At 42.2% G+C, this 19,049-nt stretch overlaps 1 protein-coding gene across 1 annotated transcript in view; it reads right to left on the bottom strand.

Moving 5' to 3' along the window:
* Positions 1 to 19,049, bottom strand: part of P4HA3 (prolyl 4-hydroxylase subunit alpha 3) — a 265,687-nt gene that overhangs the window by 232,615 nt on the left and 14,023 nt on the right. The window lies entirely within an intron of this gene.

Genomic DNA, 19,049 nt, shown 5'->3' with positions numbered 1-19,049 from the left:
CAATTTCATTAAAACATTCTGACATGCAGTCTCCCAAGATGGCCACCAGAGACAATAGAGCCCAAATGTAGCCCAAATATCACCCAGGTGTAGCCCAACTATAGCCCAATGACAGAATGTCCCAGAGTGTTCTAAAGAACAACTAGAGCGCTAACAGTGCTGCAGAAAGAAAAATTAGGGCACATTTTGAGTGACTTCTCAAATCCTCTTCAATTTCATTAAAACATTCTGACATGCAGTCTCCCAAGATGGCCACCAGAGACAAAAGAGCCCAAATGTAGCCCAAATATCACCCAGGTGTAGCCCAAGTATAGCCCAATGACAGAATGTCCCAGAGTGTTCTAAAGAACAACTAGAGCGCTAACAGTGCTGCAGAAAGAAAAATTAGGGCACATTTTGAGTGACTTCTCAAATCCTCTTCTATTTCATTAAAAAAATTCTGACATGCAGACTGAAACATGCACTTTGAATACCAGCAGCAGACTTCCCTGGTGAGCAGTAGCTTTACTACAGTGATCTAATGAGCAACTAGAGTGCTAACATTCAGAATTTATGGCAAATGTGTGACACATCTGAATGCCTTCTTGATGGAACCAAAGTAAACAAGCATTGAAAATGCAATAGATCTCGCCCTCGTTTAAGTTAAAGCCATTCTGTTTGTAATGAGGTGGCTTTTTAGCTTTGCTTTTATTAGTGTTTTTTGAACTTTCATGTAAATAACATGCATCTGTATGCATATATGTATATGTATGCAAGCATTTATATTTGTATTTATATAGATATACAGATTATATATGTTTATATATGTATGTATATATATATATGTATACATACACATACATATATATAAATGCATATGCATATATATGCATATATATATGTGTATATGTGTGCGTGTAGAGAGAGGTAGAGAGGTAGAGGTGTAGAGGTAGAGAGGTAGAGGTAGAGAGGTAGCAGTAGAGAGGTAGAGACTAGTAGAGAGAGAAGTAGAGAGAGGTAGAGTGTAGAGAGTGAGTAATAGAGAGTAGAGAGTGAGTAGTAGAGAGTAGTAGAGAGCAGTAGATAGAGTAGCAGAGAGTGAGTAGTAGAGAGTAGTAGAGTGAATAGTAGAGTGAGAAGTAGAGAGTAGTAGAGAGTGAGTAGTAGAGAGTGAGTAGTAGAGAGTAGTAGAGAGCAGTAGAGAGTGAGTAGTAGAGAGTAGTAAAGAGTGAGTAGTAAAGAGTAGTAGAGAGTGAGTAGTAGAGAGTAGTAGAGAGTGAGTAGCAGAGAGAGAGAATAATAGAGAGTAGTAGCGAGTGAGTAGTAGAGTGAGTAGTAGAGACTAGTAGAGAGAGAGTAGTAGAGAGTGAGTAGTAGAGAGTAGTAGAGAGTGAGTAGTAGAGTGAGTAGCAGAGAGTGAGTAGTAGAGAGAGAGTAGTAGAGAGTGAGTAGTAGAGAGTAGTAGAGAGTGAGAAGTAGAGAGTGAGTAGTAGAGAGTAGTAGAGAGTGAGTAGTAAAGAGTGAGTGGTAGAGAGAGAGTAGTAGAGAGTGAGTAGTAGAGAGTGAGTAGTAGAGAGTAGTAGATAGTGAGTAGTAGGGAGTGAGTAGTAGAGAGAGTAGCAGAGAGTAGTAGAGTAGTAGAGAATGAATAGTAGAGAGTGAGTATTTGAGAGTAGTGGAGTAGGAAGAGAGTAAGTAGTAGAGAGTAGTGGAGAATATTCCAAAGTTTGGCACAGCACCACTTGCACAATAAGTCCGATCAAATCATATCACTTAGAGTCCTTATTGAAGCGTTGAATCTTGATGTATATTCAAATGCTTTTATTTTCCTTAAGTTTATGTATCACAGCCAGCCGAAACGTTTCGTTCTGTACAACAGAACTTCTTCAGGGAGTTCTTATTTCCTTCAAGTTATGTCGGTATCATGTTGTCATATAACTAGATATTTCTTCCAAATGTTAGACGAGACGTAAGTACATTCTTATTCAAAGTGACTAGGTATCAATTTTACCCACACAATTCGGGCAGATTTGAGTAATTTATAGCATCCTCAAAGTCAGTCTTTCAAAAATTCCAAAGTATAGGACTTGATAATCCAAATCCGAATGTTTCTCAAGAAAAGTCATTTTCAATCGTTCGGAATATCGGTGTTTGGGCAGATATGACCCAGGGACCCCCAGTATGCAAGGGGAATTAGTCCACCTCTGCAAACGTGCCAGTGGCCTGTGTTGCAGAGAGGTGTATAAAGGGGCATAGCCTCATTACACCTTTGTGCAATGCAGCCCCCTGGCGCATACTGGAGGTTCCAGGTGGGCTAGTTGGCACGGGGGCTGCGTTACAGAGAGGTGTAAAAAGGGGCGTGGTTAATCAGTTTAATACTTTGCTCTCCATAGCAAATTGTCCTTCCACAAAATTTGCAAACAATTTTGAAATCTCCAAACTGGGTTTGGATGTTTGGGACCATCTCACTTGTCTCTGGACCCGATGGAGTGGGTTGCTTACTTTGGGAGGTGCTGGGTGAAGATTGGGGAGGGTTTCTGGTCAGTTCTCTGACCTCTGCCGCAGCATAGTTGTTTGGGTGCCGGCGTTGCATGTGGCGAATCATGGTGTTGTTGCCAAAAGAATACTTTTTGGCAGGGTTCCCCCTGGAAAGTACAGTGCCACAGATCAGACAAGTAACCTTTGGCGCATTAACTTTCTTGAGGCCCCTTGGGATTTAAAAAAACTCCCAGACAATGTGCTCCTTTGGCTTATAGGTGGTAGTATCTTCAGGCAGGTACCGCCTCTCCTCCTCCTCCTCTTCCTCCTCCTCTTCTTCTTCTCCACCACTGTGGTGTTGTGATGGTCCTTGTGGTGGTGGTGGTGGTGGTGGTGGTTGAGATGCTCCTGCTGCTGCTGCTACTGTAGCCATTTCTCAGTACAAATAGGTACAAATAGGTCTGCAAACAGGTCTTCCTCAGTCAAAGTAAAAAGTGAGAATGAGGAAAAAAGTTGGGGGCTTTAATCTTTGGAAAACAAAACTGCCCTGAACCAATGAAAAGTGTTATTTTCAGGTCACATGACACTGGCTTTATCATTTGGAAACCAAAACTGTCCTGAACCAATGAAAAGTGTTATTTTCAGGTCACATGACCCGACGCGCTTACGCTACGCGCTCCGGGGCGCGCCCGGGGGGCGCTTACGTAGCGCGATCGTATGCGCTCGAGTGCTTCCGGGTGCGCTTACGCCGTGCGTATCACGCGGACGCGGCTACGCGATACGTCACGAAGATGTTTTCGTTCGCGGCAATAGCGCTAACGGGACGCTCACCAGTACGCGCACCGGGAGCGCTCCAGGTAAAAAAAAAACATGAACAATATACATAAAAAAAATAGTATTACATAAATATACAATATAGGATTCATCATAAAAAATATTACATTTCATAGCTATAGAAATTTGCTATTAAAAAACCTTTGAAATTCACTGAAAAAAGACATAGGCTTGAGGCCCTATATATAGTTAGGAATTAGCATTTAAAAAACCTATGAAATTCACTGAAAAAACCATAGGTTTCACACCAGTTATAGTTAGGAATTAGCATTTAAAAACCTTTGAAATTCACTGAAAAAACCATAGGTTTCCCACCAGTTATAGTTAGGAATTAGCATTTAAAAAACCTATTAAATTCACTGAAAAAAACATAGGTTTGACACCAGTTATAGTTAGCTGGAAATTTTACTGACATAAAACCATTGAAATTCCCACGTTATAGTTAGTTGGACTCACTATAACTTGCGCGCCTGCACTGCACTGCTGATGACGTCACATATTACATCACTCATGACATGGTCAGTGACATCACTCATGACATCACTGATGACACCATCCTTGTGACAGAGTGACAGACCTCCTTTCAGTGTAATGTAACCCTTGAAACACATATTCAAAAATAGAAACTAACATTTACAAAAAAATGGAGTTACCCATACCATATACAACAACCAATTCAGTAATTCCACCATCTATATACACATCCACTCATTCACCAACAGTTCTATATAGTCACTCATACATATACTCACTCATCATATGTAGTGATACACCTATACATCCTGTTACACACCGACAGTCATCCAAAAGTTACTCACACACATACTCACACATGCAAATAAACTATTGAACATCCATTTATTTGCATATACAACTATACACACACTACCACCTTACTTCTAAGGAAACTTACACATACTTACTCTCTTAAACAATCACTTATAGAAATACATACTTATTTAAACAGGAACTCTTACAATCTCTCACTCTAACATATACTCACTTATATACATCAATACTCACATATACTAGACTAAAACATATGTCGTTACTGATAAAGACACTAGTGAGACAGTCATTCACTTACTAACACACACATATACACACTCATCCACCCATACAGTCCTGCACATATGCTGTCTTCAAAACACATACAAACAGTGAGTCAGTCATTGATGCATCTATGTGCTAAGTAATACCCCCACCAAACCATACAGACACTCATACTGATACTAAAAAAACATCTAATAACCCATATACACACACATGTAGCTACTCACCAACCCATGCAGCCACTTATACACAAAGAGAAACACTGATACATATATTTAAATATTTAAACATTACTCGCTAATATATGTATTCACTAAGATACACTTAATAAGCCAGTTAACCAATCAATTTTTTTTTTTTAAAAACATCCTTTTAGACACTTATTTAAACATTTATTCTTCCATCGACCTTTACATATACATATATAAAACATATTTATTTTTCAGAAAGACACACATTCACTGGATGGTGTCATCAGTGATGTCATGAGTGATGTCACTGGCCATGTCATGAGTGATGTAATATGTGACGTCATCAGCAGTGCATTGCAGGCGCGCATGTTATAGTGAGTCCAACCAACTATAACGTGGGAATTTCAATGGTTTTATGTCAGTAAAATTTCCAGCTAACTATAACTGGTGTCAAACCTATGGTTTTTTCAGTGAATATATATATATTTTAGACCTGGCACCATTGGCGTGGGTCTCCCTTCCATTTTTGCTGTTGCCTCATGTCTTTTTGCTGGTGTTAGATGCTTTGGGCACTATGTCGCTGCTGTCGAGTGCCACAGTGCAAGTGCTCCCTATTGTGAATTAATGTATTATTCATGATTCCATGATTGGCTGATTTGGTTTACTTGTCAGACCCTAGTACAGTTCACCAGGAGTGCCCAGGGCTTGTGAACCAAATTATGCTAGTGGGCGTGCAGCACTGGCTGTGCCACCCACAGAAGCAGCCTTGCAATGTGTCTAAGGCCTGCCATTGCAGAGCCTGCATGCAGTCTGGTACTGCCATGCTGACTGGACAAGGGCACCCACTTGCCAGTCCCTAAACCTTCCCTTTTCAGAATAACAGACACCCCTATGGTAGGCCCAAGGGCAGGGTGCATTGTAAGTATAAGGTAGTACATGCCCTGGTGTGTGTGGCATGTCCTAATAGTGAATTACAGCCATTTTCGTTTTTCACTATTGCAAGGCTACCTGTTCCCCATAGGCCAGAATGGGCAGTTAGATTATTACATTTTATAATCCTAACTGACTCAGGGAACATGATAGAAATTCGAGTTTTGTATGCCTGAACTCAGAATGATAAAATACACCTTTAAGTGAAGTTGGTTTTAACATTCTGTGTTTGAAAATACCACTTTTAGAAAGTAGGTATTTTCTTGTCTAACTTTCCAAGCCTGCCTCTGCTAAGTTGTGTATTCCTTGTCTGGAGTTTGTGAGTGACAGGGCTGGGGGATTCCAGGAGACAGAATGAGTCAGCCCAGTGGTGAATAGAGAGATCTGCATCTAGATAGGTGAGAGGAGTTGCACCTGGGACCTGAATAGGGCTGTGCCTGCCTTCGACACTGCTGGCTCCACCCCCTGTGGTGCGTCTGATGTCTCTGCCCTGCACTGTGAAAGAAGAGAAGGAATCATGTCAACAAAGTGCTCCAGGGCTGTGCCTTTCCTCCACAATGCTAGCTCCACCTCCTGTGGGGTGTCTGATGTTTCTGCCCTGACCTGTGAAAGGAAAGAAGGAGTCGTGTAAACAGAGTGCTCCAGAACTGGTTTGGACTGGGCAAAGGACCCTCTGCGCTCAGAGGACAAAGGATTTTGGGGTATAAATATTAGAACCCTGATCCCAAGAAATTAGATCACTTTTGGACTTCAAGAAGAAACCTTTACTGAGGAGAGGAACAGGAAGAAACTGAGGAGTGACTATCCCTAAGCTGAAGTGCTGCTTGGAGGATTGGCCTGCAGTGGTTGCCTGACTGCCAAAGAAAGGAGAAAGAATTTTGTGTACTTTATTTTCAACTTGTGAAGGATCTCCAAGGGCTTGGAAGAGAGCTTGCCCCCTGACCGAAGACTCAGGACCAGTAGACTTCACCAGCCTTTGTGGATTGCTGCTGGAAAGGCTGTTTCAGTGGCTACAGAGGCAGGGAGCTGTGACCGACTATGACGACCGGCACGGTGTCCTGTAGGTACCACATCGAACAACGTCCGTATCGAACAACGCAAGCTCTTAGCTCACCAACTCCGTCCTGACGCCATCACCAAGCCGTTGCCTGCACCACGACTTGTGGACACCGCGACATGCAACGCCACGCTACACCGACTCGTACTGGTCTGACCAACGCGGTCACTGTTGCTGACTTCGAGTCCTGTGAACACATCGGAGTTGGGCACCACCTCGCATGCTTGGCGATGCACCGTCCGACTCGTACCGCTGTCCGGACTGATCGATGCCAGATCCCGTACTCCAGCTCGGTCGCCACACCGCAAGCTGCAAGCACCGCAACGAAGCACTGTCTCGCCCTGCAACATACGCCCTGGACCCACCGACTCTGTCATCGGGCCGCTGCCTTCACCGCATCGAGGGACAACGCGTCCTGCAACGCTTTCTTTTCTGCACCGCGACAAATGCCTCAATTAAAAGGTACTGTAACTGAGTCTGTCGACATTTGAGTGGGCCCGGACTGACGTGGTCCGCTGGATTTGTTAGACTTTATTTCAGCAACGCTGTAGCCGGACCGGGCTACCAACTCGCACAGAACTTCGATTTAAGCCTTTTTAACAAGAACTCTTGATTTCTATTAGTATTGTGGATTATTTTTGTTGTTTATGGTCTTGTGGTAACTCTACATAAAAGATACTTATTTTTATAAATATACAACCTGTGTGGTGTCCATTTGGAGTGTTGTCACTTGATTACTGTAGGTGTTCTGCTCGTGCCAAGCTACTAAGGGGGTGCGCAGGGGTTACTTTAGGAGTGTACCCCCTTTACCCTGACTAGAGGAAAGGGTCCCTATTTGTCACAAGTACCTACCTACCTGTGCCAACTAGAGACTCCCAATTATATATATATATATATATATATATATATATATAAATATATTGTTCCTCGTGTCATGTGATCAAGGCCTCAGAGGAGGTTGAAACGTGTTATGGTGGTGGTGCAGGCGTTCCTTGAATAAACCCAAAATTTGCACTACCATTGGGTCTGCGTTCTTGCCTCTGGATTGTATGGACAAGAAAGATTGTCGATATTTATATATATATATATATATATATATATATATATATATATATATATATATATATATATATATATTGTTCCTCTGTTTGCTTAGGTTTACCCGCCACCTCCAAAACAGAGAGCGTGTCGGCGAAGTGGACCTCCCAAGCGCGGTCCGATAATATTCAAAACACTCCCCTTAACGCCAGGAGGGCCGATGCCGTGCCTTTGCGCAAAAGTTCTTTCATTTGTCAGCTGAAAATGCTAGACACGTTTCGCCTGCCCTGCAGGTTTGCTCACTAACAGTTTGATAAAGTTTTGCCACCATTTTTAACATTGTGAAATTGCATGTCTCGTGCAGACTACCATTTAATAAAAAGTGCAAACAGACTCGTAGTTCAATAAAACAATGTCAGTGCGAGTTCTTAAATGTAAACATTATATACATTCTCGGCATAAAACAGTCCATAGCATTAAAAAGAATTAGGTAGAAAAGTAATATGGTAGTTACCCATCACTATGAAAACTATAAAACAAACTAACACACTCATCAGATGAAATCATCAGTGATGTCATCAATGATGTGATTTGTGATGCCATGTGTGATGCCATAAATGATGTCATAGACCATATCATGAGTTATGCAATATGTGAGGTCAGAAGAAGTGTATGGCGGGGACATAAGTAGAATTTCTGTGTTCTTTCAGGTCAAAACTTTAATGTTGCCACTGACAGTAAACTAGCTATAATGTTAAACAATGTTTTCAACCCCGAGTGGGCTCCTCAGGGACTCTGCTGATTCAGGGAGAGGTCCGCATATCCCCCTCCCCAAGGACAATATGTACAGCCCTGGCGGGTAAGCTCATTGGGGCATCTGATGGCTCAGGGAAGGGGGCCTCGCATCCCCCATTTCCATACAAAATATGTCCTGACCGGTAGGTGGGCTTATCAGGGCCACTGATGAATCGGGGAGGGGGCATGCAGCCCTCCTCCTCTGTAAGAGTATAGCCCCAGGGTTGGGCACCCAGGGGTTTAAAGTTAATAAATGCCACCTGGCCATCATTTTTCCCCAATCCTGCTAGAGTCTCGCGGTATTGGGGGCCTACCCTGCCACCTATATTAAATATTTATTTTTACTTCAGGACAAGTGACTAAGTCCCCAAGTCCTGTAATGGCTAAAAGCAAAATTTTTCTCATGTTGCTGGCAGCCAATCAGAACGTTCGCTCCCACAGCAGTCTTACTCACACAGGAGTCCCAGAGACCACTGCCTGCCCTTAAAAAAATTTAACTGAAAAGTCATTTTTCTTTTTTAAATTCATCCCCTTTTCGTTTGAGGAAACAGGCTGCATTTAAAAAAACTGCTTTATTAAAAAAGCAGTCAAAGACATGGTGGTCAGCTGACACCAGCAGGCCACCATCCCTGGGAGTTTTTTAACAAAAAACAATGGCTCCTGTGGGATAGTTATAACTAATTCCTGATATGGATAATGCACAATGGCGATAGGGATTTGTAGTTCCGTGGTTTGCGATTGAGGTTCGACGGTTCCGAACCCGTTCAATAAAGGTCGTCGGACACGGACGATTTTGATGTCAGCAGACCGCAAATGGCGAGTGTAGCGTGTCTGAGTGTTTTTGTATGAATCGATATAGGAGAACACTCCGTATTCAAGGATTTAGTTTGAACCTCCGGGTTCCATTTTGTGTACGGCAGCCATTTTGTATGGTTGCCCTCACATAGGCCCGATGACTGTGGCCGAACGAGTCCTTGAGACACGTATGCCTTAGCTGACTTTTGAGTGACCTGGCCGAACTGACTCCTTGCCCGAGGCCGACCTCGCTGAGCCAGTTCCTTGTTCAGCAGCTGGTCTGATAAAGATCAAAGAGCAGGACGTGCCCGAGTTTATGGTACACTGCTCCCACCTTTCTATCTCACTTCCAATCTGTTTCTGCCTTTCCTTTACGACATAATCATTGATTTGGGTTGAAGGTTTTATGATGGGTTTGTCCGGCCTGATCGAACAGGAAACCTGGAATTTGCTTGGTCATTTCTGGTGGGCTGGACAACGGAAGATGGGATTGTCTGAGATTGTCGTCATACGCTACTTTAAAAATGTTACACTGTCATTGGTCAGTTTGTATGCACCTAATGCTAATTTGAAATGTTGCCTGAGGCTTGATTTTTGGCATAAAAGACCATGCTCCGCTCATTGAATTTGTGCAGTCTCTCGTGAACCACCCGTGTGTGCTTCGTAGATCTCTGTTCCTGGTTGCAGCCAATAAACTTTGGTCTTTGACGTCATCAAGAAGTATCCCGTGTCTCTGTTTGCCAAGACAGGGGAGCTCGAAGGTATCAGGCGTTCTCCCTGACGCCGCTGGGTTCTAAAACCCGGTCCTTCAGATTATGGTGATTGAGGTGGATGTCAAGGCAAAGAAATTGCACATACCCGGTCAGAATGTATAATACATTTATATAATCATATCTAAACAATTTATACACAGTTTCGAATGCATTATAAACACATATGTAATCAAAAAACGTGATGGCTTGTCCCAAGTGAATTAAACCAAAAAACAAACAAACAAAAAAAAAAACCTTCTGAAGTGAAACAAGAATAATTTTTAGACAACATAAGGTATCATTTGTACATTGGCTGTAAAGAAAGAGACGACCACGTAACAAGTATACACGATTGAAGTGCCGCAGTTGAAATGGATAAATCACTGTTGCAAAAGGGTCTGTCTCTTTATCTTTGTCGACGACGTTTCGACCTTGCTAAGGCATCAGGTCTCATCAGGACTGTTCAATGGGGGGCACCTGTAACGACGTTTGCCTGGCTTGAGGATCGTGCAGGTGTGGCACCGTGAAAATTAAAGTGAAAAAAGAACTTACAGGGTTCCCGTCCGGGACCCCTGCTGAGAGTGTGAAGTAAGCTGGAAAATACGAATGGGAATTGGTCTGTAGATCCAAAAATTGTAACAAAGCCGATGTAGCTATGGAGAGACTCGAGGCAGGAACCACACGAGGGCGCTTCTGGCATGGGTTTCGTCGGAGGACTGGAAGAGTCGGTTCTCCGTATTCTTTAATAATTGTCAGCTCAGGTGATGCTGGCTCTTGATGATAAATGGCGGGAGATCCCGATGATATGTCCTCTCTCCAATGTGTGGTAACAGACTCTCTGGGAGGGCCGGCATTCCCTATGGGCTCGCAAATTGCGAGAGGCTCAATAATATTAATGAGCGTTGCAATTTGCAACCCCATTGGGAATCACAAAACAGTGTAATAACACTGTTGTACATTTCATTTAACACCTCGTAGTTTGCGACTCGCAATGAGTCGCAAATTGTGAGGCGCTAAATTAAAGGGTCGTATATCTGGTCCTAAGAGTTCTTTTGAAACTGCTTGCTCAAATAAAGTCACAATTCTGACTGAAAATCTCGCGAATGTGGACTTTTAAAATATAACCTCAAATGGCAAAATCAACGTAGTACAATATAAACATCCATTAGAAAAGTTGTCATCAGTGATATCATTTGAGATGTCATCAGTGATGTCACTGACCACATCATGAGTGATGCATTATATGAAGTCATAAACAGTGCATTGCGCGGGCGTAAGTTATAGTTATCTCAAGTAACTATAAGTGCTAAATTTCACTGGTTTTGTGCTAGTGAAATCTGAGCCTAACTATAACGTCCGTGTAACCTTTGGGTTTTTTCAGTGAATATACACACACACATTTATATACAGATATATATTTATATATATATATTCACTGAAAAAACAAAGATACATGGACATTGTAGTTAGGAATTAGCATTTAAAAAACCTTAGAAATTCACAAAAATACTAAAGGTTACAGGAACATTATAGTTAGGTTCTGAATTTTCATGCAAAAACAATAGAAATATAGCTGTTATAGTTATAGTTATTTCAAGTAACTATAACTCATTCCCTAGGGTAACTATGACTCGCGCTCCCGCCATACACAGTTTTTGCATCAATAATTTTATTGTAAATGTTGCAGGGATTATATTAATGATGTTATAGAAGATCAAGGATGTAATATATAGGGTAAGTCACTGTTATTACCCTACGAGTTATAGTTACCTTAGGGCACGAGTTATAGTTCTTGAAAAAACTCTCACTATAACAGCTGAATTTCTATGATTTTGTGTATGAAAACTCTGACCCTAACTATAAAATCCCTGTCACCTTTGTTTTTTTAATGAATTTCTAAGGTTTTTTTACATGCTAATTCCTAACTATAACAAGCCTGTAACCTTTGTTTTTTTCAGTAAATGTTTATGTTTTTTTAAATGCTGCAGGGGTCGCTAATCCATTACTGCACACGGTCTTTGGCCATGTGCAGCTGGAGTCTGGCCGCAGGCCCTCGCCCATAGTGGGCAATGGCCCAGTATTTGAATATGACCCTTTTGGCTTCTGCTGTAAGATTTTTGTTTGATGGCTTTAATGTTGTTGATGTAATATCAGGGCAGGATTGGTGGTCTTTGACTTACTCCCAAATGACATGGCTGAAGGGGTGAAATTTAAGTTATTGACTCTGGAATTTGTTATCCATTGGTTAACCTCACTATCAGTGTAAATTGTTAGCAAATTTACAATTTACTTGTATCAGTTGATGCTCTCTAGTCTGACTTGCCCTTGTTCACATAAGAGCTACTTAAATATACAAAAAGAGCAATTTTCAATAGTCCATTTACAGTTTAGAATATGGAGTTCTGTTCATTTTGCATGTGCAGATCGCACTTGATGACTAACTGTAGCATGAGCCAGGGTGGAGTAGACCTGTGTGTTTCCAAAGCTGTGGCATACCACATCTATTGGGTGAAAGCGAGTTCATGTTGATGCCTGGTCATCAGGGACAGAGCCAGGCACCGCTGTCCGTGGCTGACATTTAAAGTCACAGCAAGTCATTACCAATAACGATAAATTAATGAACTGATTGTGATGCAGTTTGTGTTGAGATGTTTATAGCTTGCAATATAAAATCTATACACACAGATGAGGAAAGCACCAACACTGGGACACACCCACTGTACAACAGCTGGGACATGGGCACTAGGATGGCACGACAGACACACACACGCAAAGTCCCAAACACACACACACACACACACACACACACACACACACACACACACACACACACACACACACACACACACACACACTGACACCATCTTAACTTAGAGAGAAAGTCCACTCACTAGGACAGAGAGTTGCATACAGTAAAATAAGGTGACATCTGTGAGACTTGATCAGAAGAATGCTTCAAATTGTGCTGCCTCATGAGTGTGTGTTTCAATATCTACCTGGAGCTATATCATGATGACTCTGTGCAGAGCTGAACGTCTTTTTTTTTGCGTTTCAGGTGCCTAAAGTTCAAACTTAGAAGTCAGAAATACTTAATGCATTAACATTAAAAAGAATAAGTCAGAAAAAGTGAGCAGAGATTCCTACATCTAGTGACTGGTCACTTAACTTTAATTACATTCTACTAAACACCCATTCTTTGTCCAAGCACAACTTGGAGTTGGGGAACCGCCATCATGACTATGATCTTGACCACTTTTATCACTGAAACATGGTTAAAAGAGGACTGTACTCTTGACATTGCCCTCAAAGTTCCCTCTTGCTATGATATAAAACAACTTAATCGACGCTCCCACCCTGGACGAGAGGATACAGTCATTTTTAAGGCTCAACTCACGGTGTCTAGTTTCACATCCAATTCTTTGAAAGACTTGGAGTCTTTAGCTGTGATCCTAACTATCGATCACAAACTCACTTTAAAGCTTGAATTGATCTGCAGATCTCTCAGATCTGTCAAATGCTTTGCAATCTCATTGCTTGAAACTTTTCAACAAATAGCTTTGATACTGACTGGCTAATAGTTGTGCCCCACGCATCCACCCATGGACTTTGGTGCATTCCCAGATTAACCAGTATTGGTAGAGGTGTAAATAAATGAAAATGCTAAGTGTTTCGAGGGAAGGTGTAACAAGGATAAATATCCTTATTTCTCCTTGTTTTTCCCTCTTTCTATGTGTACAGCATACTGCATTCTGCAGCACCCATTGAAAGAAGAAATGCCTCAAGGAATTGTTTTTGTGCGGGAAGGTGTCCCTTCCTGCTCAAAAACAATCTTGCTTACAACGCGAGCACCCTTGCACCATGGTTCAAGATTGCCTGCATTGGCGCTAGGCAGCACATTGTGCGCCAGCACAGGCAAAAGACAGGAATGCACTGTATAATATTAAATATGGCATATTCCTACCCTTTCCCTATCATGCAGCACTGCGGAGCACAGCAAGGCGGCTTGCTGTGCTGCACTGCATGTTTTTTTTATAATTATGCCCCAATATATCCAAACTTGCCTCAACCCTCAAATGCACAGTTCCTATTTCTCCCTAGAATATAAACTCCCTCTCTGACCACTACAACACATGAGTCACAATATCATTTGCTTCTATCATTCCTTGTAAAATTAGAACCTCTTTCAGAACACATTCCACTGCCCCTTGGTCTTTATAAGAACTCTCTGCGGCCAAGAGAGCTGCAAGAAAGTACCTGCTGACTGGAAAGAAGGGCTTATCACCCCCCTTCTAAAAAAGCCTTCGCTCGACACCTCGGTTCTGTCTAAGTATCAGACTGACTGCTAAACTTTCTGTAAACTGGGTAATCCAACATCTGTCTGAGTATATTAATACCCATGACCTGCTAAATAACTTTCAGTCTGGCTTCCACCCTAATTTCAGTTCTGAGACTGCACTGGTTGAAGCAACCAATGACATCAAGTTAATCTTAGACTCCTGTGAATTGGGTACTTTCATTCTGTTAGATCTTTCTGCAGCATTTCATATCATACTAAACAAAATGGACACTTTTGGAATCAACTGGCTCTTGTTCTTTCTATAAAGATGCCCTCAAGCTGTGTCACTGGCTCATTTCCATTTTGACTTTAAACCCATCCCCTGAGTTGTCCCTCTGCGCTCCATGTTGAGCCCCACACTGTTTAATATCTATGTGACTTCAGCCTTGGCTACCTTTATCTTTTGTTTTGGCCTACGCTTTTACGTGCATGCCGACGACACTCAGCAGATTTCTCCACCTTGACAGAGATTCAATCTTCTGAAAACAATTCATGGAACGTCTTTGCATGGTTCCCAACTGGATGTCTTTGATGTCTCTTAGTTGAAATGTGGACAATATGGAGGTTCTTGTATTGGTGCATCTCCTCCATCTGGTCCTTTAGTTGGTGACCCAAGGTCCTTTGTACTGCTCAAATCCCCTCTTCCACCTCTTGGAACCACCTTGAGGTAACATTTGACAATAAGCTTCCTTTTAAGGCTTATATTAATAAACACTTCTTAACTTGCTTCATCATGTTTAATTTTATCAGAAAAATGCCCTCACTGCTCCACAGCTCTTCTTGGAAAGATATGGTTCAAGCACTGATCATCCCTAAGTTGGATTATTGCACTATTTCACCCCCAAGGCTGCCCAGATATCTTAGTTACAAGTTGCAGCTGATTTAAATGTGGCACCCCTCCCCTGCTCCAGTTATCAGCTTCTTCTCAACATTCTCAAATTCAAGAAAGCTCACACTTACGGCCACTCTTTCTCCGTGGTCACCTTGCAAGCATGGAATGCTCTTCTGCAGGCCATCTGTGCAGAAAAGCTCCCTTATTCCACAAACCCGTCAAAACTCATTTATTCTCCTCATAATTCTGCTGTAGCTCAGTTCTTCAGTGTCAGGACATCCCGTCTTGGGGTATTTGTGTGCTTTATAAATCAAAATCAAATTAAATCCTCAGATTGCATGCTTTATCAAAGATCTCATACGCGGATGACACGCAGCTCTTGTTCACTATGGGGGACTGTCCAGAATTAGAAAAAACTCACTTTTCCAATGGCATAAAGCAGATCTCAGTCTGGATGACGACGAACTATTTCTAGTTAAATCCACGCAAGACTGAGATCATGCTTATGGGAAAAGCACAGGCTATCTGGTCAGATGACTGGTGGCCTGCACTGGGGCAGCCCCCATTCCCAAATCATCTGTTAGGAACCTGGGAATAAAAATTGACTGCTCCCTGTCTATGAAAGAGCACATCACTACTACTACTGGCATATGTTTCTACAGTCTTCGGCTTCTCCGGAAAATATTCCCTTTCATTCTCACCGCCCACCGCAGAACCTTGGTACATGTGATGGTGACGAGCCGTTTAGACTACAGCAATGCCTTGCTGGCGGAAGTGGGATCAACCCTCTTATCAAAATTACAAACTGTCCATAACACAGCAGCGCAAATGATTCTTAATCGTCCGCCGGGTACTCACTCTACCCCATTACTCACAGAATTGCACTGGCTCACAGTTAAAAAGAGAGCCTTTTTCAAAATCTGTTGCCTTACCCATAATGCTCTCAGGAAAATAGGCCCTCGGTATCTGCAAAATAAAATTGCTAAATACTGCCCCTGCAGGAGACTGAGATCCTCTACTCACGAACTACTAAGAGTCCCCAGAATTCGCCTGATGAGGTCGGGCGGGCGAGCGTTCTAGCTCCCAAATATTGGAGCCAACTCCCGATGACCCTACGTGCTAATTCAAATTATGGCTCCTTCAGGAAACAGCTGAAAGCCTTTCTCTTCAGTAAATAGACTCCCCGACTCCTCTCACTTCCAGATATAATTGCTAGTTTTGGCTCCGAGATGCCCCAGGGTGAGTTGTGCGCTTAATAAATCCTAACCTAGCTGTCTCCCACTATACTCTTACTACCTTGCTTGGAAAATATGCTGTGACTTAAAACATTCACTTGTTTCTTCTCCTTAATTTCATTTGAATGACTCTCTCCTTTCTTCCATATTTTTCGTGCCTCCCTTTTCTGAGTATAGCCTACTCTAAGTCGAATGCCGGTTTACATTATTCTTTATTTTGCATTTCTGCAAATTGTCAGCAGCAAATTTCATAGATCACAACATCTCCTTCTTTGAGACCATTTCCCTGCAACCTAACAATATCTTATATTATCTAGCCTGTCTCCCATGACCACCAATTTTATGAACTTGCATAGCCCCTACTAATGATCACACCTAACTCAGATTTATTTAATCTACCACAAAAAACTGAATGTATGGAATGGTTTCTTTGAGATCACACAAGTGATCCCAATAATCAACAATAACCAATAACCCCCAGATCAATCACAAACTTTCGGTTCCGAGTAGTATCTTACTCATTGTACAAACGCTTCAACTCTTCGCCAGGGATACTAAGAGCTATATAAATGCAAATACAATTCCAATAGGTGTCTATAATTGCTGGCAGAAAACTTCTAAACCTCACTTTCTGCTTCTTTTAGATTGTACTCTTTCTTTCTTGTACATTGTTTATTACTGATAAAAGATGTCAGATTAAGACCTCTGTGGGCCACATCCCAGACAGTTTGCAGTGGTGCTAAAAAATATACAAACACTAAAAGTACATTGTAAAATTAGGAAATGATCTATTTGCTCATGACGTTTGAACACCGGGACCTGCTACTAAGACATTCTTATTGGTTAAGGATGCTTCGCCCACGTATTGTAGCATGCCTTTTCATTGGCCATTTCATCCCACCTTGGTAAAATGATACTACCATGACGGACTCAACCTCATTTGAGAGGGAGTTAGTGATAAAGATATTTGCTGGATAAAGGTGGGATCAAGATAATTCCCAAAATATTTTGGGGTCCACCTAAAGGGAATATATTTGTTAGTAGATACCTCATGTATGGTTAAAAACAATAGGTAGAATGATAATGGGTAAACAGTCCATTTCATCCGCTACAGAGCCAACATGCTTCTACCCACAGCAGTGCTTGAAAGCAGAGCAGGGATATTTTTCAGGACTTTTAGACGGTCCCTTGCTACAAACTATTGTGTTAATTCATACATGGAAAAAGGCTATTCTTACCTCCACTGGTCTTCACTCTGGGAACCCTGGTATGGGTTCATTTTAACTTTATGGTCTGGTTGGAAAAGGACAACTCCTGTAGTCACACATTAGTCAAGGTGTTTGCTGATAATGATGCCTACATCCTTCTCCGCCGCCAACCAGAAACTTTGCAGTGGTGCAAAAAATGCCAAGTAATTTGTAGCATTTGCGCTGTTGGACTGATACGGAAAGGGAACAAACAGTATTTGCTCTAGAGCAGGTTGATTTAATGCGTTATTTATTTGTTTATATAGCAAGGTCCTCATTCAGAGAATTACTTTATCCTGGACACAAATTGTGCACCTCCAAATAGCAGTTTCTCCGTTTGAGGTATTTAGCAGAAATGCAATTCTCACGACATTCTGGGGCCGATTACGATGTAGGTAGGAGTTTGCCCCGACCGACACTGTGGCGGTCTCAGGACTGACCGACCTCTGGTGAAGGTGTTCAGGGAGGGGAGCGTCTGATGTTGATAGGGAGCTCGTTCCAGGTCTTGGCCACGATGTAGGAGAAGGCTCTTCAATGCAACCGAACACTGTTTGATCGTATATTCCCATTTCTCTATGGGAGCTTGTGCTACAGCCTTAAAACTGCCGTAATACAGGCTCCCATAAAGAAATGGAAGTGTGTGTAAAACCCTGCACCCTGTGGCAGGCACCCCATGGTGCCTGCCACAAAGTGCAGGGATTTGCAGGGTGGTGCCCTAGGTACCCCCTGTCCACCAACCAAGTGCTGCAAAGGCAAGGGGGTACTGCTTGGGGCCCCCAAAGTTGCTTTCCGAAAACCTTTTCATGTCAGAAAGGCCGGCATGGAAAAGCTGTTGGAAACTGGCGCCGTAATACCGACGGTGGAAACGCCATCCATAGGGGATTATGGGATACTGTCTTACAGTCCGGAAGACTCAGAGAGCCGGTAGGAACTGCGTTGGAATGACCTGCCGGTTTACTCTCTGACCGCTGACATCATAATTAGGTGGTCGGACCTCAAACCGATCATGTCGGTCGGAAAACCTCCGACTGCGGTCAGAAAGCTTCTGAATAGCGGTCGGAGGCTTTCCGACTGACATCGTAATTGCCCCCCCCTGTGTTTTCAGCCTTGAAATTGGGGTTAATAAATTAATCGTACATGTTTCCCTGTTCTGGGGTGCATTAACTAAAAAATTTAATATTTACCTATATTTTGTGCGCCAAGGATGACCTTCTCAAAATCGTGTCAAGAAATAGTGCAAGTTGCGCAGTATGTACTCTATTTGGAAACCCCATTTAGGATTGGCGCTAAATTCAGAATGAGGACCTCAGAAATGAGAACTGAATTTATGTTTGTTTTAAATATAAAGGATTTTTGGAGGCAAAACAAGTTTGCTCCACTTACTAACATAAAAGTAAAAAATAAAGCATACTTATTTTGCAAAAAAAGTTTTATGTATGCATTTGTATTTCTTTGATAATATCTCCATAACCTATAAAATTATTTACAAGCAATTCC

This window comes from Lissotriton vulgaris, chromosome 8 (assembly GCF_964263255.1).
Source record: "Lissotriton vulgaris chromosome 8, aLisVul1.2, whole genome shotgun sequence".
Taxonomy (NCBI): domain Eukaryota; kingdom Metazoa; phylum Chordata; class Amphibia; order Caudata; family Salamandridae; genus Lissotriton; species Lissotriton vulgaris.
Note: the sequence above shows the minus strand (reverse complement) of the source record. Positions and strands in the feature narration are given on the sequence as shown.